The sequence below is a fragment of the Diadema antillarum genome, unplaced genomic scaffold (genome assembly GCF_040938485.1).
Source record: "Diadema antillarum isolate AM-2024a unplaced genomic scaffold, OU_Dant_1.0 scf00000011, whole genome shotgun sequence".
Classification (NCBI taxonomy): domain Eukaryota; kingdom Metazoa; phylum Echinodermata; class Echinoidea; order Diadematoida; family Diadematidae; genus Diadema; species Diadema antillarum.
In genome coordinates, this window is record NW_027270900.1 from 265,888 (window position 1) to 293,656 (window position 27,769).

General features: G+C 38.6%; 1 pseudogene; it reads left to right on the plus strand.

Annotated features, from left to right (window-relative positions):
* Window positions 1–10,627: 10,627 nt before the first annotated feature.
* LOC139720433 (plexin-A4-like) overlaps window positions 10,628–27,769 on the plus strand; it is a 73,499-nt pseudogene continuing 56,357 nt past the window's right edge.

Below are 27,769 nucleotides of genomic sequence, written 5' to 3' on the forward strand. Positions count from 1 at the left end.
ACATATTTTTTTTGTTTTGGTGAACAGCGTGTACCCACTCTACAAAATTCATCTTGCAATGTGGAATTTCAGTACAAATAGAAGAAAAGCTTAGTAACTGGTTAGCTTAAAGTATACTAGTAAATGGACAAATCTAAATTGGTAAGATTATAATGATAGTTATTCGGTTGATGAAATTCTCGCATCAAGTTCTTTTTATTGCAACTGATTGAAGATTTGCCCTTCATCAACGCAAACCCCTGTATTGATCCTTTTTTTTTTCTAGTAGTATACATAGCAATGCGCACAACGAAAGGAGTGAGGCTCTATCCAATGTACCGATATGCCAGGTGATTTCTTTTGTCATGGCTACTACTAAATCACTGATCAGGGCTTACTTATGTAGATATTTATATTGGGCAATTTGTCAATCAGTTCAAATAAATATTAGTTATTAGTGATTGTCGAAGATCTGATGACTCAGAAGTGCCACATGCACAGTAGTGTATATACATATGCCTGACCTATATGTCTGTCATTTAACAGAGGAATTATATATATATATAATAACAAAGCAAATATAAACCTTTAAATATTGTTATCGTATGAATTCATGTCAAGCTGAACAGAAACTTTTTTTTCTCTCTCTCTAGACAGTGCATGTCGTCTATTCAGCCCCTGGGTTCTAACTTTGAAATTTTGGTGAGCCCAAAATAAAATGATGCAGCATTAAAAACAAACAAACAATCTTAATATTAGTATATATTCGAGCCACTACAAGACAACCTTTTTGGAAGTTTGTTAGATGAGACCAAACATAAATTTTAGTGACCTGACTGTAGAGCCACAGCTTAACTGGAAAGTGTAGATGGAGCTATGTACAAAAATAGTATGTACATAATATGTACCAATATTCTACACTCTCACGCACACATAATTTATCATATGGGTACATTATATATTTTTGAAAAGCATATCTCAGAATTGCACCCACATCTGAAATATGACATCACTCTCCCTGTTCTGCACTGAGTTTTTTGCCATGCAGTCTTCAATGAACTTCCCATTAAAACATTTGCTCTTGTTCGTCAGATAACAATTAATTGAGCAGTTTTATTTTTGCTTATCTCAAACCATTTATTCTCATGTTAGATTTATAGGCCCATGCTTAATTTGCTCGAGTGTGCTAATACCCCAGTGCCTGTTTAAATTTTGTTTTTTATTTTTGTTTGTTTCCATGACTCACAATATACATGTGCAAGTCAATTTATCACAGCCATATAATGTACAGTACATAGCCAAACATGTTCTTTTGGCAATTTGAATTGACTATACAAACTTCCCTGCAGAAGAATCATTAGTTTAAGACTTTGCATACGTTGTACAGTGGCCACATTTTCCATTTACAATATCATGGGCATTTAGATTGTATTGAACAAGAACATTGTTCACCAAGACTGGAAATGTATGTTTACTCATAGAGTGCTCATAATTGTGTACCGGATTCCAGGCTGTTACTATGGATGGTTTACTTTGGCATTAATATTTCATGCTGAAGTTTCTGGTTTGTTTGTTTGTTTTGTTTTGTTTTTGTGTTTGTTTTTGTTAGTTTTGGTAGCCTTTTGAGCACCAACCAAATTTACTATCACACTTGAAAAAAAAATACAAATCAGCCTCTGTTTGTTGCATTCATTTACATGTCTTTGTGAAATGCAATCAGTAAATCATCCAAATGCTTTTGGAATAATGTGATGTCTGCATGTTTTTAAGTTCACATACATACCTGTACAAAATTGTATGTTAAATGTATATCTGATGATATTATACTGGTACTGGCTGCTAACCTATCCATAGCAATCATTTTTTTTTTTTCAGAGGCCATATTTCAGGTTTCCAATAAATGACCACTTCATGCAAGTCTGACTCTTTTCCATGTTTATCATTTAGAAGGTGTGCCAAATCAAAAAAAGAAAAGAAAAGAAGAAAAAAAGAAACATCATCATCACATGTAGACAGCATGAACAATAACTCATACCCAGTGTACAGTCATTAATAACTTTCATTGATGGTGATTCAGTGGACATATTCTGTTTTTTTTTTCTCTCTTTCTATGTAGAGCTTCCATCAGATTCAAAACAAGAGATAGGATGGAGATGACACAACATTCATCAGAGACGACACTGAGATGGCTCCTCTGCCACTTGGTCATCCTTACACTTATGCTCCAGTTGGTGTCCTCAGCACCTCTCTCCTCCTACCTGGTGTCATCCTTCGACAGTCCCAAGCCCAGGCTGCCTTTCAGACTCATGGCTGTAGATAACACGACTGGTGATGTCTACATTGGAGCTGAGGAGGAGATTTACCACCTGGGAGCAGATTTTAACTTGAGGGAGACTGTTGAGGTTGGATTATGCAATATTGAGGGATCTCAGTATTTTGGTGAACAGGACAAGAACAGACTGCTTGTCATCGCACCTGCACCTACAGAGAGACTTATTACATGTGGAACATGTGATGGATATTGTGAAATGAGGAATCTAACTAATATCACTGATGCAGAAACATTCTATGATCAGAATGAGCAGATAGTCGTGAAAAGAGAGGACGTGCCATTTGTAGGACTGGTAGCTGTTGATGTCAATTCTGAAATGACTCAGTACCTCTACACTGGTATTAGTCACACTGAAATACTAGTCAACAAATATGTCTCAAAGTTCAACTTAATAAGATTTATTTCAAAACAAAATGTACAATCCATCCAAAATGGTCCATCAGATCCTAGGTATGTGCAAGTTCTTCATACTCCTGCTCATATCTATTATATAATACAGCAGAAAGCATCAGCACCAACAACATCTGTAATAGGTCGCCTTTGCACACATACAACTGATCCAAACCTCGAGTCATACACACAAATTCAAATAGAATGCAAGGACCAGACAGGATCAAACTACAACGTGATCCAAGCAGCTCACATTGGTCCTGCAGGATCCCAGCTAGCTGACTCCTTGAGTATCAATGGTACCGATGACATCATGTATGCTGTGTTTACGAAGGAGAACTCATCACCTGTACAGTCTGCTCTGTGTCTCTACAAGATGAGTGATATCCAGCAGAGATTTACACAAGCTGTAGTTGACTGCATCACATGTACAGAGACAATGTCTGTTTGTAATGAGAGATCAGTTGACTACTTGAACAACTTGAATTCCCAAAGATGTGGTTTGGTAAGTTCAGCATCACAGATCTTTTCATTTCCAAATTTTGTCATATTACCTTTATCCAACCATTCCAAGGCTTGACACTATTTAGTGGTGGGCCTGGGCCACCAGAAATAGATATTGGGCTATCACTTTGTAAGAAATTGTATGTTTTGGTGGCCCATTATAGGCCACCAAAGATATGTGAGTGTGTGTTTTGTTTTCATGTATTTCTCATCCAGAAAAGGAGAATAAACATTGAAGACTCAGTGCTTGTGAAAGGTCCAGTTTACCTTTGGGAACAGTGATTTCAAAAATGTTCAAGGTATCACATTTGATGATTATGTGTAAGTCTGTTGTATCACAAAACATCCTACCATATAAACTTTTTGCAATAAAACCTAAAATATAAGAAGATATCAGTGTTTTTCTCATTAAACCGTAACGGTAGATGGTTTAGCCTGGAAACATTTTTATTTAATATTACTATTCACATTTTGTGTATGTAACAACACTTAGCATCGATCATAAGGATTCTAATTTTTACAGTGGGTATTTCTAGCCCAAACTCACATTTTAGAACTATTTTGAAGCACTAATGCATGGTTTTTATTTCATATGCAAATGGTAAATTATGCTAAAACTACACTGTACTCGGTCTGTTTTATGGCCAAACCCAGCCAGAGCATTTTTTATCTTGGCCAAATTTTGGTGCCAAATTTTGTCTTTGGTTATAGATATAAGTCAGTATAACCTAAATCATTTTTTTTTTTTCATTATGTAGTGTCTTAGATTGGAAATTATGTTGATGCATCAATGTATTATTCAATTTGTTACACCTCAAGTATAGGGCATTTAGAGCATTCCAGGAAGGCTCCCAAAGTCCACTGAGCTCTGTATGAACAGACAATTGGGTCCTGGAGTGCTTGTAAGTTATGCCCCTCTTGAGTCTAGGCTCAGGGGCGCTCCTGATGCGCTCTAAACAGTGCTTGTCATCAATGTTTTGTGTATGTTGCAGCGCGCACTCTGCACACAGTTTTGAATGTGAGGAGTTCCCATGCACTTGAAGGTCACCATGACATTTATGACCCTCTCAGCCACTTCACAAGTGGTCTCAGCGAGCATTGATTCTCTAGATGAACAGACTCAGATTGGCATTATAATAATTAGAAGCGCTTCAGAAGTGCTCCTGGGCCTGACACTTGTATATGTCCAAATGTTCACATACTTCAGGAAATTTGGTTTTTGTATGAATGCATGTGCATATATGTGTGAATGGATGTGTTTGTTTCGGCTTGCATGCGCCAAAGTCGTTGACCAAATTCCTATTTTAATTTTCATAAAACTATGTGGATTGACGATATGCATGACTTACACAAAAATCAAAAGATTCCCTTTTCAGAGTCTTATTATAAAAACTAGAAAAGCACTCTGAGAGTGCACTACACCTCCGCCAAGCAGCTACTTTCCACCGATGATCTTGCTCTTCCCAAAGTTATTTTTCTCCTCTCCACCACTGTGGAAAAGCTCTTTGGGCTCTTCCTTAGAGATCTGTGATTTTCACCCATAGGTATACATGCTGATTCCCTGATTTCCCAATAAAGAAGCCTTTGTTACGTCATAAACCCTCAGCTGAGCAGCACGCTTCGCCCTAGCAAAAGCAGCTGAGCACGCACTTTAGTGCGTATGAAAACCTAAAAAATGCGCAGCTTGAACTCCCAAGTTCATTGACCGTACCTGCCGAAATATATAAAATCCTTCGTAAATTTAAAAAAAAAATTCTCGGATCACTACCAGAATTTAGTTATCTGTTACTTGTGCCATTCTCAACCTTTCCTGTAAGTTTCATCCAAATCCGTTAACTTCTTTTTGAGTTATTTTGCACACGGATAAACAAACAAACAAATGGTAACAAAAACATAAATCCCTCCCTTAGCATAGGTAATAATGCCATATCAGTTATTGCACAAATGAAGACGTGACACTGGATAATGTGACATGGTAAATGACGTTACGTAGCAGAGGTAGATCTATAGATTATGAACATGCTAGGCTTGCAGTCAGAGTGGGGCTATTTGTATAGCAGAAGGCCGCCACTGATACATGACAATATGTTACCAACTCACATGTATCAAAATTAAAAATTAAGTTTTGCCGGGAGATATGTTGTGATTCCTCGGCGATGGCGCGTTGTCGGGCTGAAGAAGACAAAGATCTTGACTTTCGTAAAATCGCTGAATGGAAATGATGAGATGTCCATGGGCCATATGGAGAGACAGCATAGCTAAAAACAGAAATGCCCCTGGGTCTGGAACTCTGATTTAAGTGGAGTTTACTACAGCCGGTAGAAACACCTCAGCAGGCCGAGTGCAAAATGCATGTGAAGACATGACTTAACCGCGGTGAACAAAGTTTGAACTCGTGCTCGATGCAAGTTGATGTAAGCAGGATCGAGGTGCAAGGGATTTGATGGCATGTGGAAGAGCCGAGGGTTGTGAATGTTGAGTAATATGTAACCAGTTATAGTGTGCCCTTGGCAACGGCACTATATGGTACGCGCATGTAGGGCTGTGAGGTCCTTGCCAAAAAAGCCTCAAGCCAGCAACCTCTAGTACCGTCTCCGAATCAAACCTTATTTCTGTGTCTCTCTTTGCTTTTGTGTATATGAAACTGCCACAAAGTCCTACCCCATAACACAACATGGTGGCTAGCTGCGGGATATTTTTTGTGGACCAGCCAAAGATGCGAAATTAAAGAGACATTTCATCACTTTTCTGGACTGACTGAGCAATCGTCTGATTTTGACGCGGATCGTATGACACAGCGTACGCATAGCCAACGATAGTTACGGTACGGCACCAGCGCATGGACCAAATTTTCAATCAAGGAAAGTAACAATTTAGTTACATATAAATGCATATAATATGGACGCTCTGCTGCTGCATTTATGAAATAAGACATTGGCTATAATACGCTTGATTACCTTAACATCTTGCTGCAAATGCTAACAGTGTGCCACTGATTTTATGGATTGTAAAATCTGTTCCAATGTTCATACTATTTGATTCATGACTGACAACAAATAGGGTCTACATGTCACAGCTTAGCTTCAAAAATTTACCGGCACAGTAATCATACGTGTACCGTACAGATATTTGGACTTGGAAGCACAGTGGATCTATCACTTATTCAAGTAGACTAAGTGTAATACGTGAGCGTATAGACGTTCTGCACATGCATTACCTCACCAGTCGCCAATTTTATCGTTCAGCAAGCATATGCACTTTGCAGTGTGGAACATTATGGGCACATCCACAGCAACTGGGTTATGGACTACAGGAGAGTCACGGACCAGACCTGGGATCCAATCTTATCGAGCCCAGCGGAGAGCCAAACGCGGACACTGCAGCCGCCGCATCCTGAGCCAAGGAAGGAGCAAGCACGATAGCCAGCTAGTGTACGTCAGCCCATCGCGGATGGATATTGCCATGGATTTTCATGGCAGTCGAGTCTAATGTCAAGTTAGATTAGGTGACGCCTAGCCTTAGACGACTGTGATTTTGGGTGAAAGACGCTATGATTTTTAAGTGCGTGCCCTATTAAAATAAAGCAACAAATTTTGATCTTAAAAAAAAATCAGGCAGTTGGACTCTGTTAACATCTGCAATATATAGATATAAATGAACACAGATATGATATACATGTATAAATTAATTTTTTACCCAGATTTAAATTAAAAGTTAATTGATAAATAAGATATAGGTTTCAGTAATTATAGTTACTCAGTATAGACTGCATAAAAAGGATATTTTTATGGATTTATGGTTTACAAGTAATTCCTCATCTGAATTATTCAGTGGTAACCATTTGGAATATATACATATTTAAATTTTGGATGTTTCATCAGAATATGAATTTATTGTGGGATATTGTTTATAATTATATTGAATTGTATAATACTGTCACTGCAATATTGTATTCATTTCATGTTGTTGTAGTTCATTGTGCTTTCAATTTTTGTTTAATACTGATATTCATGAGTTAAACACAGTTGCATTATGGCTAAATTCCCTGAAATGAATTGGAGCGCTAGCAACGCGACAGAGGAGTTTAAGCTTTTCCGACAAAGAACAGAGCTTTGTTTTTTGGACCATAATATTGTTGATCCTATCAAACAGGCAACAAAATTATCGTTGGCAATGAAGGCCTTTGCGAGATTAATGCATCTGACCTCTCTACTGATGACCAAAACAATCTGGCAAAACTGTGGAATCTTTTTGAAGACCTACTAAAGGTCAAGGTTGATTTCAGAATCCACCGTCTTGAACTCATGAGATGCAGGCAGAAGCCAGGTGAAACAATCGATGAGTTTTTTAACAGATGCCGAAGTAAAGCAGAAGAGTGTGACTTTAAAGCCGATGAGATATGTGAACGACTGGTAGAGCTTGTGATCGCATCCACACCAAAAGAAGCATTTCAAAAGGATTTGCTTGATCGGCCAAAAGGTTAATTCAATGCAGACAAACTGATCGAAACCGGACGCAAATACGCGGCAATCATGGCCGGACGTCAATGCCTCCAAACACTGGACAATGACACCAACATCGGTGCTATATCACCTGCGTCAAAGAAACATTGTGGAAACTGCGGTCTGCCCCACCCCCAAAGCGATGTCCTGCCTACAAAGACTATTGTAAGGCATGCGGTACCATCAGTCATTAGGCAAAGATATGTCGAAAAACCAAGCGTGAAAGCAAGACGCAACCCAGACATATGGGTGGATCAACCACCCAACAAAAGGGACGCACTCGATCCAGGAACTGAAGGTTCAGAAACCCATCCACATATCGAGGGAAGGCCAGAGATCGGAGCCGGTCCCAACAGGACTGGAAGAAATCGGTTGATGCTGTCACTGACGGTAACCCTCATGAACGCCCATGGCAGGAGCAGGAAGACAACATTGACGTCAGTTTTCACTCCATTTGCTCCAAAGGCGCAGAGGAGGCATTTGTGGATGTCGAAATCGTCTTTCCTAAACGCACAGGAAGAGCTACCCTGAGCCTAAAAGTGGACACGGGAGCAGGTGGTAATGTTCTACCGTTGCGCGTCTTGAAAGGCATGTACCTACAGACGTGGAGACAAACGATCACGCCTACGAGTGCACAACTCAGCGCATACAATAGCACTCAGATTACATGCCTGGGATCCATCACACTCGAATGCAGGTATAAGCAATTTCCATGGTCTCAACAACTCCTTTACATCACAGATGCTGCAGGCCAAGCAATCTTGGGACTACCAGGATGTAAGAATTTGGGAGTTGTCACTATCAACGAAGTTAGTGACATCCCAGGAAGAAGCCTCCAGGACAGCCATCCAACCAAGTCTATCAAAGACTTGCAAGAGATGTACCCCCCATCAGTTTGACGCAATTGGAAACTTTAAGGGGGAAGCCATCCTCTATCTCAAGAATGATGTAACGCCTTCAATAGACCCGCCTACAAAGTGCAGCATCCACATCTGTGATAAGTGGAAGGCAGAACTAGACAAGATGGAACAGGAATGTGTTATCCGCAAAGTTTAACACTACACAGAGTGGTGTAGCTCCCTAACGACAAGTGTCAAGAAGGACGGAAGCCTAAGAGTATGTCTTGACCCCAAATGACTGAACAATGCTCTCCGAAGGTGCCCTCACAAGATACCTACTTTAGAGGAGCTGAACTCAGCATTCAGCGGTGCCAAGTTCTTTTCGAAGCTTGATGCCAAATCAGGCTATTGGTCTGTACACTTAGAGAAGAAATCACAAGAGTTGACCACCTCCAGGACACCTTTTGGTCGCTACTGCTTCCAGCGCTTACCATTTGAACTGTCGGTAAGCCAGGATAAGAACGCATGGACCACATCATTGCACAGGTCCCTGGCTGTGTAGGGATTGCAGATGACATTGCTGTTTTTGGCCATACAGAAGCCGCACATGACCACAACCTCCTCCAGCTCATGGAGACAGCCAGGCGTAAAGGGCCAGTCTTCAATAGCACCAAATGCCACATCAAGACAGACCACATAGCTCTTTGGCTCTGTCTACACAGCTGGTGGCATACGCCCCGACCCCAAGAAAATGGAAGATGTTCTTAAGATATGCCCTCACCTCGGGACAATTAGGATGACCTACAGAGGAGTCTCGGACTCTTCACGTACCAGTACTTGGCACCATACATTCCCAACTATACGGAACGTTCATCCATACTTCGGGACCTACACAAGAAAGACGTACCATTCCTCTGGCAGGAGGGTCACCAACATGCCTTTGATGATCTGAAGCAGGCAATCACTTCTGAATCATGCCCGAAGTACTTCAATCTTCAGGAAGAGACTACGGTACTGTTGAAGTAGATGCCTCCCAGAAGGGCCTATGGGCTTGCCTTCTACAGGGAGGAATTCCAGTAGCATTTGCATCCAACAGCCTATCACCTGCACAGGCAAACTACTCAAATATCGAGCGTGAAACACCTGGACTAGTATTTGGCATCACAAGGTTCCATACTTACCTGTTTGGAAGGACATTCATGGTAGGATCATAAACCCCTTGAGATGATCTGGAAGAAACCACTTGCAAGTGCACCACCTCGTCTCCAACGTCTTCTGATCAAGATACAAGGCTATGACTGCCAGGTACGCTACAAACCAGGCAAGAACCTGGTACTCTCAGATGCTCTGAGCAGACTGTCAAATCCCCACAAGAGACTAGACATTCCACTTGAACAGCAAGTGGATGAAGTACACTTGGACACTGAGGACTTTCACGGAGTTGACCTAACAAGCTTTGAGGAACCAAAGCAGAAGCAACTGCAAGATGAGACAAGCCAAAGACCCAGTCCTCCAATTACTCTGGCAAACAGTTGTCACCGGATGGCCTGATACAATCAAGGAACTCCCTACTTCTATCAGAAGCTTCTGGCCATTCAGGGATGAGATTGGCGTCTCAAACGGTGTGATATTCAAGGGGATCGAAGTGAGTTCTCATTCCTCAATCACTACATGATGACATCAAGAGTCAGTTGCACCAAGGCCACATGGGGATAGAGAGAACTAGAAGGCTGGCAAGAGAGACAGTATATTGGCCTTAAATAGATAGTGACATTGAAGAACTTGTGAAAGCATGTGAGGCATGCCAAGCCTACCAAGCTAGGAACCAGAAGGAACCACTAGAACCACACAAGATCCCACCTTCCCCGTGAACCAAACAAACCACTGAACTGTTCACCCTGGAAGGAGAAGACTATCTGCTGACAACAGACTACTCAAAGTATCCCCATATCCACAAACTCCCAAACACGAGTAGTAGGATAGTTGCAAATATAGTCAGCGCAACATTCACCCTCTTATGAGTACCAGCACAGATTGTTTCAGACAATGGACCCCAATATGCTGGTCAACCATTCAAAGCCATGTGCGAGGAGTGGGGAATCAAGCACACAACCTCATCGCCGAGGTACCCCCGATTGAACGGGATGGCTGAAAGGAACGTGAGGACCATCAAATCCCTCATGAAGAAATGCAAGGAAACTGGTCAAGATATCCAGATTGCACGCAATCTGGTGAAACGACAGCAACGAATGAAGGAGGAGCATGACAAGATGGCGGAACCCAGTCTTCCAGCACTACACATGGCACAGAGAGTTAGACTCCAAGATTCCTAGGACTAAACATGGATTCAAAACCCCTCTACAAAGCACAGAAGCAATGCTTCCAGTACATAGAAGTGTGAGCTTCGCTGATGGAGATGTAATAGAACCACAGAACACTCCAACACAACTCCCTCCAAAACCAATCCTAAAAACTGGAAGGACTGGTAACAAGCAGTTGGAGCCAGGTACCACAGTTACTAGGTCCAGTAGAGTGGTCAGAAAGCCACTGTGTTATCAAGACACATAGTGTACATACATCAGAATATTAGATGAGATATCTTCTATGCGTAATGGGGGAGGAGATGATGTAGTATAAGTTCTAAATTTTGAAAATGAGTCATGCAACATAATTGCATAGCCCTAAAACTGGGTACCTGGTAGACTCCTGAACATTGTTGTTACCGGTACATTATGATATACCAGGTTGTACTGTTATAAAAAGGCAGTGTATACAACCACACGTGTGTGTCTTTACCATCCAGCCACACGAGTGTGGTTGTAGCCATGGCCCGAGTCGCTGGATACAGCCACACTCGTGTGTTACATAGGTATGTACATAGGGATACACACACGGTACGGAGAAGATGATCGCCGTGCGTGCATGTCAAACACGTAAACGCCACACAATCAGCTTGCTCACAAAGTGATGAAAGTAACCTCATTTTCATACCTTTTAATATTGTTATTTTACAAATATATTTTTCGCTCCATTCTCATTGTGTTTGCTTGATATGATGGGTTTAGAAGTAATAGCAAAGTTACAACTGCCGCTAAATTGAGGGACTTTGGATTGACATCGCTAAACTGCTGGTGGCGTGCTAGCGATCGCTCAGCGCAGCTGCAGCCTAGCCAGCGCAGCGCAGTTGTGCCGCCCGCCCGCCCCAGCAGCAGGGACCCAGACCCACGCGCCGGCTGCCTGTGTACGCTGGATCGTGGATGCGCGATTTGCGAGTACCCGAACGAACGAAGGTGAAGTCTCAATAACGACACGATGTATCAAAATCAATTTTAACATTAATTCACCTCATCAAATCAAGAAAATGAGAATAAAGTCAAAATGAAAAAAGTTAATTTGTCTAGATGGTGTGATAATATTAAGTGGGATTAATTGAGGAGGCAGGTTCATGTTCATCGCTTTGCTGTGGTGCATGATCGCGTGATGATGTGGCCATGGCCGGCCACTGTCTAGGCCGTGGCTGGCCACTGCACACACAACACACATTCCTGCTAGTCGCTGCGCAATAAAAAGCTTCTCCGTGTGTGGGGATATGTACATTACACACGAGTGTGGCTGTATCCAGCAACTAGGGCCATGGCTACAACCACACTCGTGTGGCTGGATGGTAAAGACACACGCGTGTGGTTGTATACACTACACTGATGGATTATTTGTCCCCGCCGAACGAGTTCAAGCAGGGGACTATGAAACGGGCTCCGTACTTGTGTGTTTCCGTGTGTGATCAAAATGTTCAGTTTGCTACTTCTCTGTCATTTATGAGCCAATTTTGATTCTGTTTGCTTTATATGATAGCACTACATGGGAGCTTTGAAACTTTTACACAGAATTTCAGTTGTGACCTTTGACCTTGACCTTTGACCTATATTGTACATTTTGCTTCAAAATGTTACTCCGCCATTTCTAACCCGATTTCGATTCCATTTGCTTTATGTGATGGCACTAGGTGAGGGCTTCAAAAGTTGTACACAGAATTTTGACCTTTGACTTCTTTGACCTTTGACCTTGATTTTTCACCTGTATTGTACATTTTGCTACAAAATGCTACTCCTTCGCCATTTCTAACCCCATTTCGATTCCGTTGGCTTTATGTGATGGCACTAGGTGAGGGCTTCAAAACTTGTACACAGAATTTTGACCTTTGTCCTTGATTTTTGACGTATATTGTACATGGGCTGGGCTATTCCACAGGTTGGTAGACATGAGCTTAAAAATTCTAATTCAATATTTTTCTGTGCTATTTTCATTTTTAGTCCTTCATACATGATATTTTCAGGAACCAAAAATAAAAAGTTAATTTTCATATGTTTACTTTGGGAAAATGGTTGAAAGTTGTGACTTCCGTTCTGTACCAAAATACAAGAAAAATAGTGAAAAATGGAATATGGCATATTACCATTTCATTATTGCAACATCATACCAGTTTATTGATTTCTGAATTTTAGAGGACTCAAATTGCCTAAAATACACAACAGCTTTTCAGGTAAATTTGTAGAACTCGTTCAAAAATAAATATTGTAACCCACTTAGGCGATGTAACGTGAGTAACCCAAAAAACTGACTTTGTTTTCTGAGAGAAAAATTCTTCACATTGAATTGGTGGGATTTGAAATTCTCTTCCTTCAAACAAGCTTTGACAAGGTGATGACTATCAAAATCACAACAAAATACTAATCTTTATAAAAATGATGAAGAAAAACTGTAACGTGAGTAACCTTGTAACGTGAGCAACCATTTTGTAACGTGAGTAACCAGCAAAAATCATGAATTTAGGTAACATTTACTGTGGGATGACAAATTTTAAGTCACGTGGTAAGCTTTGAAGTTATTTTTGGTTAATTAAAAGTGAAATGAGAGTACCCCTCTCTGATGTGACTCTTTCCTCATCAAAAATAAACAAATAAATAAATGAATATGAGCTTGGTACATGGCATTGTCAATTTTGGAAACGCATGCTCTTTTCTACAAGGTGTTCCCAGATGTCAAAGTGGGAAAGTATATTAAAGTAAAATTTACTGAACTTTGTCTCGATCATGTCCAACTTTCAAACAAGCTTCCCCACAGTGTTTGTTTTTAAGATACGTAAATCACGAGAACTTCATCATGGAAATTAGTGCTCTTCACAAAGTATCATCACCATGTCCCATTCTGCATGAGCTCCCAGAGTGAGCATGCTGGATGAATGAGTGCAATTTGTGCAAGGATGGTGGAGATTCATAAGATTCATGAACTCTGACAGTGCTGGTACCCAGCAGTACATTTGGAAAACTGTGCACAGAAGACAACGATAGATGAAAGCTGTTGAGGAGAGCACCACACATATGACCTAGTCGATTACAACATACTGCAGTTTGGTGCCTCAGTTCCTCCAACATAACAAGCGTCACCAGGCATATGAGGACCAGACATGCAACCAGACAACCAACAATAATTATCCTAAACAAGCCCTCATTTAGGTTCATTTCAGCAAAAATTACACCTGTGTTGCTCGAGATAAGATCCGGAGTACCTTCTGGAATCACAGGCAGGTTAGTCTTTTTTACAGTGGCTGTGTGGCATTCTGGGTCTCAGCACTCCCACGTCAACACATCAGACAATCTTGCCCACAGAAAAGGAAACTGTGCTGGATGGCTTACCAGATCATGTGAAAAAGGATTTCTCTGGTCAGATGGCCCAGCATCATAATTAAAGAACAGAAACATTGCAGCATCACTGTACACACTGCATAGATAAACTCTAGATTTAGTGGAACTTTTTAGACACATCCCATGGCCAGTGACTAGTGGACAGGATATGTATATTTGTGAAACATCAAATGTGGGGTAAAGTAAGGATCAGAAAAGCTAATATGTGTGATGCTACTACATTTGTTGCTGCAGTTAAGGGCATGAAGGGTGTAACAGTGGCAGTCCTGTCACAAGCTGAGATGAATTAAGGCTCTAGAAATTTTCTTCATATTGGTATCATGAAGCCACACAGCCCATTCCAGGAATCACAAGCATAAATCGTATAGACTTTTTTTAAAAAGCGGAGGAGATCTCAAAATTCCTGATTTCTGCGGATGCAGCAAGTCAAGTTTAACCAGAGTCTGAGGAGGCACAAGAGAACCCATCTATCTATTAGAGACTGGTATACAGTGGAGTAAGACAGAAGAATGTTGTATCCTGGAGAAGTATAATTGCTGTTGGCCACGAGAATAACTACATATCAAGTATATTGTACACTGTATCTGTAATGGAGCAAGTTGGGATGTATTGGAAATGGCCCAACCCTTGTAATCTTTTACATGAAATAGAAGATGTTTAATGAAAAAAAAAACTACTGTAGATGCACCAGCTATCAATATTGACAAGAATTGTGGACACTTTAACTTTCAGTACAAACACATATCAGCTGGATAGTATAGCAAAATGCAGGTTAAATGACATGGACAGTATCAAGAAAGGAGAGCTCAATGTGAACATTTTATTTGGATTTTGAGTCTATGTCTAGGGTCTATTGTATAGCCAATCTGAAGAGCATTTAATTATGTTTGTCTATTTTTTCATGCTTACTGCTGTTCTTTTTTAATTGATGCTGAGGCAAGAAATGAAATTGAACGCATTTATTTTCGAGTTTTTTCATTTGCAAAGCCCATACAGTATAGTAAATACATAAATAGCATACTGTCCAATTTAGTATAAGAGAAAAGGAAACCTACTCAGAATGTTATCTTTAAACATAAACTGGTCTCTGATATCCTACACACATTATTTCAGAAAAAGAAACTTGAATGCTACACACATTATTAATTTTTTTGTGACGTTTATATTGAGGACCATACATGGACAAAATGTAACGTGAGTAACCGTAACGTGAGTATCCACCTTATCTGCACTCCAAGAAAAAACCATGCGTTCGTTATTTTTCATACTATATATATACAAAGTTTGTCTCCCCACTGTACTTCTTTGAAATGGATAACTTTCATACAGGCTTGGTATGAGGACACTTTTCACTTTTGTCGACTTTTCATTTTATGCATGTCCAAATCGTGTAACGTGAGTAACCGACACATTTTAAAGATTTGCCAGGAGCATATTGAAATTTCTCAAGTTTTGTTTTTATACAAAGGATAGTCAGACTGTATACTTTGTTGTGATAAAAAGTTGTTTGGTTCATATAATACGTGTAGATAGGAAGTTACAGCTCCAGGAATGAGTGAAGGTTTCTCCAAGTGTAACATGAGTAACCGTGGAATAGCCCGGCTACAAAATGCTACTCCTTCGCCATTTTTAACCCGATTTCGATTCCGTTTGCTTTATGTGAGATGGCACTAGGTGAGGGCTTCAAAACTTCTACACACAATTTTGACCTTTGACTTCTTTGACCTTTGACCTTGATTTTTGACCTATATTGTACATTGGCTACAAAATGCTACTCCGCCATTTCTAACCCGATTTCGATTCCGTTTGCTTTATGTGATGGCACTAGGTGAGGGCTTCAAAACTTTATAATACACAGAATTTTGACCTTTGACCTTGATTTTTGACCTATATTGTACATTTGCTATAAAATGCTACTTCCGGCGGGGAAATATATATTACGCACCGCGTAATTTCTACTTTTCCTTGTATTATAATGTCCTACTTCTTTAAGTGAGAAGTGATTAATGTGGACACTCATGTACACATTTGTATACATGAGAATACAAGAGTTGAAATTGTGCTAACACAATGTGTTCAAGTATCCACTTTCAGTCATCAGACACCCAAGTTATCAAATTTTGTTGATCTGTGTTAACTGCAGAACAGAGAGCTAGTCTTTGTTAACTGTACAACAAACTCTGCTCAATAGAGTCGTGAGATCAGTATTAACTCTGAATTGTTGAAAGCTAAAGTTTTCTGTGTTAACTAGCCGGCAAAAGAGGTACTTATGCATCATTCGGTTGCATACACACCGAAGCATACAACTATCACTAGATGTCTGTGTCTGTTTGTGACCAAACTTGGATAGTAGATGTCCCTTGGGGAGTTGAAGGTCACCACAAGGTCAAAAGTCACAGACAGGGGTCAACGAACTTTCAGGGCCCAATGTTAATTTTTTACGGCGCTTTTTGATTATGGCTCATATTAACTTTTGATCCCTATTTCTGTTTGTGACCAAACTTGGCTGGTAAATGTCCCTTGGGGAGTTGAAGGTCATCACAAGGTTATAGGTCATAGGCAGGGTCAATGAACTTCTGGGAGTTAGAAAAACATTAATTTCTTCTACACGAATGGGCGAGACACATTTTGGCACTTGCCTTGTTATTAACTTGACTTTTCACAATCTTTCAGGTGCTTAAGAGCATGCCTTTGGAGAAGAGCTTTTATTCAATTTCCTATCTCAAGTTCCTGGTTTGGTCAATCATCGAGCCATTCCGAATTCACAAATCGATCGACGTACTACCAGCCATGTCCCATCCAGTGCACACAGCAACCGTGCCGCCGACCGGCGCGTTGTGATAGCTCTGCTAGCTACTGACTGAGCATTCAAAGCATGCCAGGAATAGTAGCGCTACGTTTACATAAATGCATCCTGTGATGTGCTCCACACACATTTATACACAATAAGCAAGGAGGTATGCTAAATGTACAGTGCTTTACAAGTCATCACAAGGAAAAATAAGCATGCCCTTATTTGATACACCAGGTACCGGTTAAAGCTATAACATTCACAGTCCAAGAAAGTCACACTCATGTTGCTGATACACTGCCAATTCTTAATGTAAGTGGGTTTGTGGAGCAAAAAGTACTTGGTGAGGGAGAGTTTCTTCTTCCACTGAGCGCACCATGGTGGTTTGACCCAAGACAAATTTGGTTAATTCAAACCCAAAGTAGACTTGGGTTTAACTAAACCTTTCTAGCAGAATACAAAATTAAACTTCGAGTCTAGCTAAACCTTAGGTTGAGTCTAAAATGGGTTTAAACCTCGGTCTTGATAGAATACGGGCCTTAGAGTTTCGGTATCACCATTAGTGGATAAGGAGACAATTTAGTCTACTGTGTCATGTCACAGTTAGTGATATAAAGAATATGATAAAAAAAGAATTCAGCATTTTTTGTCGTTTTCTAGCATAATGCAAAACAAATGTCCATGATATCACGGACAATAGATGATTGAATTGAATTGAATTGAATTGAATTGAAGAGCACCTAGCTTACCTCTTTCAGAAGGCGAGCAATATACGGTACTCGTATTATCCACCACATAATTATGTCAGAAACAAGTCCGTGGAGGGAATGTGTACTTTTATAGATTTATATGGAATTTTGTGGAATTCTATATTTTCTTTCCTCATAGTCCAACTGTGACACCACAAATTGTTGAAGCCTTATTCAGCGATGGTGATACTGAACTAGCTAACTCGCAACTCATTCATAACAGATTTAATGGCTAGAACCAGTCCAATTCTTCCCCAAACTTTACTGGTGTATTCTAAATGTTTTTACGCCCACTCTACCAACATTTATATGACTGCATCACAAGACCAACAAAAAGTCGCACCCCTTGATTTTATGTGGGGACTCAAAAAACGTGAAATGGGTCGACTAAATCAATCTTGTGGTTTTTTTTTCATATTTTCTGAAAGAGCTATTCTTCATCTACATTGTACATTATTTCTAAGTTTGGGATAACAAATTGAGTGGAAAAGTGTGTTTTCAGCAGTTTTTCTACAACCCATTTTTTTTGTGGAGTGGTGAGATTGGGTGTGTCTTAGAGGCCCCTTTTCATTTCTTGAAAATCCTTTGCACACTCTTCACTTTCAACACTAATAACTTTTTAAAAGAAAATGCTACTGCTGTGAAAGTTGGCATTAATGATGGAAAGAATGTGTTAATACAGTGCATGCTTAATGTCAGGTTAATCTGATAATAGTGAACCTTCATAGTTGTTAATTGTTCCAATGGTTTACATCCTGTTTTTTGTCTCATTCATTACACAGCTAGCACAGATTGTGTCATTGGTAAAGATTAAGACCCTGTACTTTGGAACCTCTTTTCTCAGTTCACATTAAATCCAGAGTGTGTGCTTTCTTTCCAATATTTAGACAGATTAGGAGAGTCCATTTGAATTAAGTTATACATCATTTCAAAGCTTAGAGTCTGATCTTTCAGAATCTGTCCTTAAAGGACAAGTTCACCTTCATAAACATAAGGATTGAGAAAATGCAACAATATTAGTAGAACACATCAGTGAAAGTTTGAGGAAAATTGCACAATCGATGCAAAAGTTATGAATTTTTTAAATTTTTGTGTTGGAACCGCTGGATGAGGAGACTACTACAGCTTGTGAGTCATATGCGTACAACAGTATAAAGAAAATGTAAAAGAAAATTCAACATATTTTCACTTTTTTGGCATAATAAAAGTGCACTTGACTTGCCTCTTTCTAAAGGCAGGGGTAATAATATTACCAATAACATTTGTCGGTAACGAGTCAGGGGAATGTGTACTTTTTTCAAAAGATGGAATTTTGTGAAATTCTCTTTATATTTTCCTTATATTGTTGTACGCATGTGACATCTAAGTTATTCATACACTGCAGTAGTCTTCTCATCCAGCGGGTACTGCACAAAAACTTCAAAAACTCATAACTTTTGAACGGATTGTCTGATTTTCCTCAAACTTTCAATGATGTGTTCTACTAATATTGCTACATTCTCTCAATCCTTATGTTTATGAAGGTGAACTTGTCCTTTAACTAATAAGCCATGTCTGGTGACTTTTTGTTGGTTTGTTTGATGATGCAGGGTCATATTTACCATGTATACAAAATATTGTAAAAACTTCGGTTTAAAATTTCAGGTCTGAAAGATAGTGTGCATATCCAGAGGATGTCACGTTGCTGTAAATGTTCACTTAAAAACTACATGTTGTCAAGTTATATGTCTTAATTTACTCAAAAGATCTTTAAAACCAACCCCAAACAGAAAACTGTGGAAAAAAAATTGGAGGATAGGGTAACTAGTGCTTTCATCGAATTCAGTTCAGTTCAATTAAAATCTATTGTATATTTCTACTTTCTCAATGATGAAATTACAAAATGATTGACAGTAAAACAAGAATATAAAATATATACAACCATGTCTTTTGACTCAAGAAAGAAGAAGAAAAAAAACACAAACATACTTAACACAAATGTATGATCATCATACAGTGTATCATCTGAGGATGTCACAAGTAAATATCAGAAATATGGTGCCTACATAAAAGCTATAATGCTTGTAAAACTGTAGGTTACTGAATTCATAGGTATGGAATTATACGGAGAACGGATATGTTTATCTTGACCAACTAAAATTATACCACCACAAGAATCAATATGAAGAATGAACTAATGAACCACATGAATATCGATGAAAACCAGACTGTTCAGATCTTGCTGTGTTTGAAAAAGAATGCTATATGTTTAATATATCGGTACTCTTTAATATCTTGTTGCTGCAGACAAAGACAAAAGACTGGGAATATTAAAAACAAGTTGCTAAAAGTCTGGTAGAGTGTATCCACTTTATAAAAAAAATAGCTGTTTTGATTTGCATTTGAAGGTGAATAGGGATAAGGAAGAAGTATTCTTGAGGGAGGTGATTCCAGTATCTGGGTCCAGTAAACATAATTGTTTTCTTTGCAAAAATAGTGCGAGTACGGGGAAGGTGATAGGCGTCACTCTGGTGAGTGGGATAACAGTGAATAGAGCGATTTCATTTGAACATGTGAATAAAAACAGATGATAATAATTCATTAGTTGTTCGTTCATCCATGAGAATTCTGAGATTATAATGAAATAGGTCTAGAATTTTAAGTATTCTGTTTTGGTGAAAAAAGCAGTTGATATTTATAAGCTTTCTTATTGCATTACAGTTGATGTGATTTGTTCTTAATGTGCATAAAAACTCACATGTAAGACAGATCTTCATCGTATGCTTGATAACGAAGAAACTGAGGGTTAGTTTCTAGTTTGTAAATGATGAAATATACAGTTAAACTCGCCTTAGTCGACGTCGCATATGTTGAATAATCGCATACAAAGTCGATGATTTTAATTGTCCCGATTTTCCCAATTGACTTACTTGTATTAATTCACTCACAAGTCAAATTTTTAAAGTCGAATACTCGCCTAAGTCGATGAAATTCCAAGAACACTTTCACGGAAAAACCATTCCAGTGCTTCAAAGCACTGGAACAATTTACCACTTACCGTTAGACAGTCTCCATCAGTCAGTGTGTTCAAAAAAGCCTTGAAGACACATCTTTTCAGTAGCAACTAGTTCGTAGCTGTATATATAACATTTATCCAATTATACATACTGTCGTACATGTTTTGAATTGATTGTAAGCGCTTTGGGCCTTGTGGGAAAAGCGCACTATAAATAATAGTAATAATAATAATAATAATAATAATTCACAGTACCTAAGTCGAATAAGATTTTATTGTGTAATAAATCACTGTCAAAATCACGAGATGCCAGTTTTTGTTTACATACAGTATATACCAAAAGAAACTTTGCGTTAATAAACATTAAACATAAACATTTCATTAACGCAAGCGGTTTCACCTGAATAGTTAGTAACGCAAACTAACGATGGGGAAAATTCACGTTTGTAGTAACGATGAGTATACGATCCCTAGCGCAAATTAACGAATTTTCAGTAACATTAACGATAGGTAACGCAAGAACTCACGTGAGATTTTGGTTCTGTAACGAGACCTGGTGAAAGGACGATGTAGCCCCTGCCGAGTGTAGCGATCTATGCCTTATATTTAGCAGAATCTTTTCACGAATCGAATCACTATTTCGTGAATGGTTAATTTGCGACCGAGGTCACCAAAAACGCACGCCGGGCCACCAAAAAAGCTGGATGTTTGCCTTCAGTTTTGGAAATGAACAGCAGTAACAATCGGCTCCATAAGATGCTAGAATATTAAAATGTCAGATGTTTGCTCTTAATTTTGGAAATGAATAACGGTAATATTTGACTCCGTATAATACTAAAATAAATGTCGGATGTTTGCTTATACTTTTGGAAATGAATGATGGTAAGACTCAGTTCCGTACGGTGCAGAAATTAATGTCAGATATTTGAATTTGCGTTCGGAAATGAATAAGGATAAAATACGGCTGCGGAAGATGCTGAAATAAATGTCGAGTGTTTGCTTTGACGTTCGGATATGAATAATAACACTTTGATATTCAACTCCATACGATTATAAAATAAATGCCAGATGTCGGCTTTTACGTTCGAAAGTAAATAACAATAGCATTCATCTCCGGAAGATGCTAAAGTAAATGTCGAATTATCCCATTGACGTTCGGAAATGAATAACAATAATAATCAACTTCGTACGATGATAAAATAAATGTCGGATGTTTACTTTTACGTTCGAAAGTAAATAACAATAACATTCAGCTCCGGAAGATGCTAAAGTAAATGTCGAATTATCCCTTTGGTGTTTGGAAATGAATAACAATAATAATCAACTTCGCATGACGATGAGATAAATGTCGGATGTTTGCTTTTACTTTCAAAAGTAAATGCCATAACATTCGGCTCCAGAAGATGCTAGAATAAATGTCGGATGATTGTTTTTACGTTCGGAAGTGAATACATGTAGCAGTAATATTCTTCTCCATATGATGCTAAATAATTGTCGGATGTTTGCTTTTAAATTTCGTAATGAATAACTGTAACATTTAACTGCGTTTGATGGTAAAGTTAATGTTTGATATTTGCTTTGATGTTCAGAAATGAATAACACTTTATAGTATTCAACTCCGTCCGATGATAAAATAAACTTATGTCTGATGTTTGCATTTATGTTTGAAAGTAATATAGCAATAACATTCAGCTCCGGAAGATTCTAAAATGAATGTTGAATGTTTGCTTTGGCATTCGGAAATGAATAACAATAGTATTCAACTCAGTACGATTATGAAATAAATGCCGGATGTTCGCTTTTTATACGTTCGAAAGTTAATAGCAATTACATTCAGCTCCGGAAGATGCTAAAATATATGTCGAATGATCTCTTTGACGTTCTGAAATGAATAGCAATAATATTCAACTACGTACGAAGATGCCAAAATAAATGCCAGATGATTGCTTTTACTTTTGGAAGTGAATAGCAGTAACATTCTGCTCCATAATTAAGATGCTAAAATAGATATCAGACATTTATTTTGCTATTTAACATTTCGAAATGAATAACAATTATAACATTCAGCTGCGTTTGATGGTAAAGTAAATGTCGGATGTCTGCCATGTTCGAATATGAAAAACAGTATAACATTCGGCTCCTTACGATGCTGAAATAATTGTCAGATGATTCATTTCACTTTCGGAAGTGGACAGTAGTAACATTCGGCTCCTTACGATCATAAAATAAATGTCGGGTGTTTGCTTTTGAATTTGGAGATCGAATAACGGTAATATTCTGCTCCGTACGATGCTAAAATAAGTACAATGTAACAGATTGTTTCTTTTACATTTGGAAATGATTAACGGTATCAATCGGCTCAGTTGGATGATAAAATGAAAAGCGGATATTTGCTTTCACGTTCGGAAATGAATAAGGATGATATTCAGCTCTGTAAGATCCTATAAAATGAATGTCGGTTGTTTGAAAAATGATTAATGGTAACATTTGGCTCCGGAAGGTGTTAAAATACTTGTAAATGGTGGATGATTGCTTTTACAATCAGAAATGAATAACGGTAACTTTTGGCTCTTTGCGATGCTCAAACAAATGTCAGATGTTTACAAATGTCTGCAAATGCTTGGACCCACTTTCTCATTTCAAACGTAAATTTTGACCACCTAAATAGGCATCAACTTTCATAATAATCTATAAGCATATTTGCAAAATCTTAGAACTCAGAATTACGGTATAAGTATGATGATTAAATTGTCTATTTATTTATTTTAGACGTGGGTACTGTCCTGTATCACTTCAGTAATACTTAATATTTATTTTTCTATGTTAAGTAGGACCGATTCAGTTTTGCTTGGTTTTTTTTCGGGCCACCAAAAAATAAAAGTCAATCATTTTGGTGGCCCGATCAGGCCACCAAAATAGAAGTTACAGTTTGTAGTGTGGAGCCCTGGCCTGCATCAATGTGGATAAAGTGTCTTGCTGAAGGGCAATCGGGCACACCGCTCCAGCTCTCGGTTCCAGAGTAGACAACATATAAATGTACATTATACATATACGTGTGGTGTAACTGTAAGTCGATTTTTTTTCGACTTACGCACAAGTCGAAAATCGTCTAAGTCGATGTGTTTTGCTCAGTCTCGAGAAAATCAACTTATGCGAGTTTACATACTGTAATTGTATGTAAATTTTGGTGTGAATCCTCAATGACCATTTGTAAATGTCAACGTATTATACATATTACTACTTGAATCATACGTATAAAGTTAAGTGTGAAGTCACAAGATACACAAACTTGATTTTTTGCTGCTGATTAATTCACATCATACATTTTGACAAGTGATTCCAGCAATTTAACTATTTTAGTGCTAATTTGCATACACTGTTGTTTCCTGTATGTGCCAAACTAGGCCCCAGGCTCGCCAAATCCAGAAAGAAGAGAGTGCAGTGCTAGGCCTGATGAAAATGGCGATGCTTACTACGTGTATGCGAATGGAGTGAACCCTGTGACTGCTTCACCAGTACTCACCTTCCCTGATGTGGAGCCTACGTCTATCATCACTACTACAGAGAGAGATTATACTGTGGCTTTCGTTGGAAGTACAGAGGGTGACTTGCTAAAGGTATGAACTGTGTACATGTTTACATCATGATGCCACATCATGTTCATATTAATTTTTGGTATAGAGTGATTCAAACACATATGGAGCAAGATATGGAAATTGTATGTTCAACATTTGTCATGAGACAATGATGTAATTAGATATAATCACAATGTGTACATCAGACAAGGTGATCATGTCTTGAAAATCATGTTTTTGTGGTATGATTTAACACGTACAACTCCCTCATCACTGTATATCATTTTTACGTGACCAATACCCCGAGACTGTTTTATGAAAATAATGGAATCTGTGGAATTCCAATATCTTTGATTGAATGATTTTACTTGTTAGGTTTCATTTTACTCTACTTTGTCATACTGCAACAGTAGTCATTTCAAAATTCAGTTCATACACCCTCTACCGAACTATCGATACCATGTACACATTTAAAGGGATTGTTTAGTATCGGTGGAGATGAGAATTTGACTTTTAAATTTTTTGAGATACTCCAGGAAACCACTTTTATGAAATAGTACAGAGGATACCATTCTAGAAGGAATTAAAAGTTTATTTGATGAAAATTGGTTTTAGTATGGCTGAGGCACCCAAAAGCAAAGTAAAACAAAGTGATCGAAATAAAAACTGTGTCCCACCTTTTATTAGGATCAGAGACTCCAACTCTCCAGCTTTCGATGGGAGATCTCCCGCCGAAAGCCCATTTTTGCAGAATCTCCTGTTCTGCTTGAGATTTAATTTCTCCCGCTTGAAATGAATTCTTACTTGATTTTATTGTATGTTGAAAAATAAGCCTTAGATAGCACGAGAGAGCATCTAGAACCCTAGACCGCAAGGAACTTGGTGCTCGTGATGTGCGCGAGCGCACATCAAGTTGGAGTCTCCCGTTTGCTAGGGATTTCAGGTGGGAGAATCTCCAGATCAGAAGGTGCTCAGGGTTGGAGTCTCTGTAGGATCATTATTTTTTTGGATATCTCACCTATTTCAAAACCAATTTTCATCAAATAAACACTGAATTTCTATTGAAATTACACGCTCTTTCATATTTCATTAAAAGTTTCTCATTATCTCATTAAAAAATGTTAGAAACCTGAAGTTGTATAGGTCTCAACCGAAACTGTACAATCCCTTTAAGAACTAGAAAAGCACTCTGAGAGCGCAGACCTCCGCCAAGCGTGCAGCTCATTTCCACCACTGATCTTGTTCTTCCATAGAGATATCAGTGATTTCCACTCATGCGTACTTATGATTATAGCATTGTGCGCTGAAAGTCAACCGATTTCCCTATACCGGGTGTCCCAAAAAAAGCGGAACGGTGGATTGTCAGTATCTTGCGGTCTAAAAGTTACTTATCTTTTGACATCATTAGAAAGAGCATCTTCCGCAGAAGACTATGATACCAAAATCATCAAATTTGGTTCAGTACTTTTTATTCTACGCCAATTTCTGAAAATGCAGTCATTGCCAAATTTTGCCGTATTTTTGCGACTTATTAGATAATAATTAAAGTGCACTACGCGATCCACACGGTGAATATTGTGTAAGCTCGGTGATCCGTGTCAACAAAAGATACAGCTTTCACATTGGGAAACCCTTGTGTGTGTGTCTGTGTGTGTGTGTGTGCGCGCTCCCAATATGAAAGCGTTATCTTTTGTTGACATGGATCAACGAGCTTACACAATTCACCGTATGGAACGCGCGTCGCACCCAAATTATTATCTCATAAGTCGCAAAAAATTGAAAATGACTGCATTTACAAAAATTGGCGTAGAATAAAAAGTGCTGAACCAAATTTAATGATTTTGGTATTATGGTCTTCTGCGGAAGATGCTCTTTCTAATAAAGTCAAAAAATGTATCACTTTTAGAACGCAAGGTACTGAAAATCCACCGTTCCGCTTTTTTTGGGACACCCGGTATAGAAGCCTTTGTTATGTCATAAACCCTCAGCTGCACGGCGCGCCTTGTCCTAGCAGAAACTAGAGCACGCACTCTAGTGCGCGCATGCAAACCTCAAATATACGCAGCCTGAACTCCCAAGTTCAATGACCCTACCTGCCAAAATATCAAAAATCCTTCATAAATTCCCCAAAAATTCTCGGATCACCTCCAAAAGTTAATAAATTTTGCTATTTGTGTCATTCTCAACCTTTTTTGCAAGTTTCATCCCTATCAGTTAACTCCTTTTTGAGTTATTTTGCACATGGACGAACTAACTAACGAACACACAAACACACAAACCAACGGTAATGAAAACATAACCTCCTCCCTTGGTGGAGGTAATAATGTGAAAGACAACATATAATATGTTGTATAAACATAACAGCATGTATTTTTTTTAGATTACAAAATAAACATTATTATCATGCAGTCCCCCCTCCTTCCCCCCCCCCCCCCAAAAAAAAGAAATGTTCCAAATCTGTACAATTAATCAGGGGGTATGAATCGGCATACTGAATGCTGACAAACCCAATGTCAAAACTCTTTATAACATTTGTGGTGTCATTTTATTCTCGTTATCACATAGGTTCACATACTAAATAGTTCATCCGCCTACCAGTACGAAAATGTTCCCCTCGGACAAGGATCTGTTCTACGAGATGTGTTTCTGGATGAGGACAAGGAGCAAATCATTCTCGCAACTGGTTCTGAGGAAGGTTCACAGGTAAAAAAAAAAAGAAAGAAAGAAAGAAAGAAAGAAAGGAAATAAATGAATAAATAAAAATGACAACATGGTTGGGAAAGAGGCAAGAGGCACAGAGAGAGAGAGAGAGAGGGAGAGAGAGAGAGAGAGAGAGGGAGAGAGAAAGAAGGTAGAGCTACAGTTAAAGCAAGAAGGCATTCATAGCTTGAGATATTGTGTAGTGTAACATCAGAAATTTACAAGTTTCTACAGTGTACATTAAGCTAGTTTTGACCATCCTGCACTGATGGGCTGAAGTTTGATATTCAAATAACTTTAAACATGTTTTTTTTTTTTCTGAGGTAGAGCTTTGATAAGTGGTCAAAATCAAGCCATAAAAGTGCTGAAATGATACTTCATATACATTTTTGTTTTAAAAGCAACTGATATGCCTTCCATTTCAGTACTGCTCATGACAATTTACATTGACATCCATTCTTTTCTAAGATAATGATTTTTCTAGAGCTGCTGTCTGTAGCATTGCATCTGTCATTCTCATATCTAGTCAAACTGTCCTGTGGTTGTACAATGAAAGTACAGACTGGTCTTGCCTCATATCTACAGGGAATTTGTACCTGTAATTTTCTACCTGTAATTTAAAGGTAATATTTTAAAGCATTCAAAGCATAATACTTACAGGGCAATGTTGAATTGTTTATTGCCAAATTAGTTACTTATTCATGCAAACTA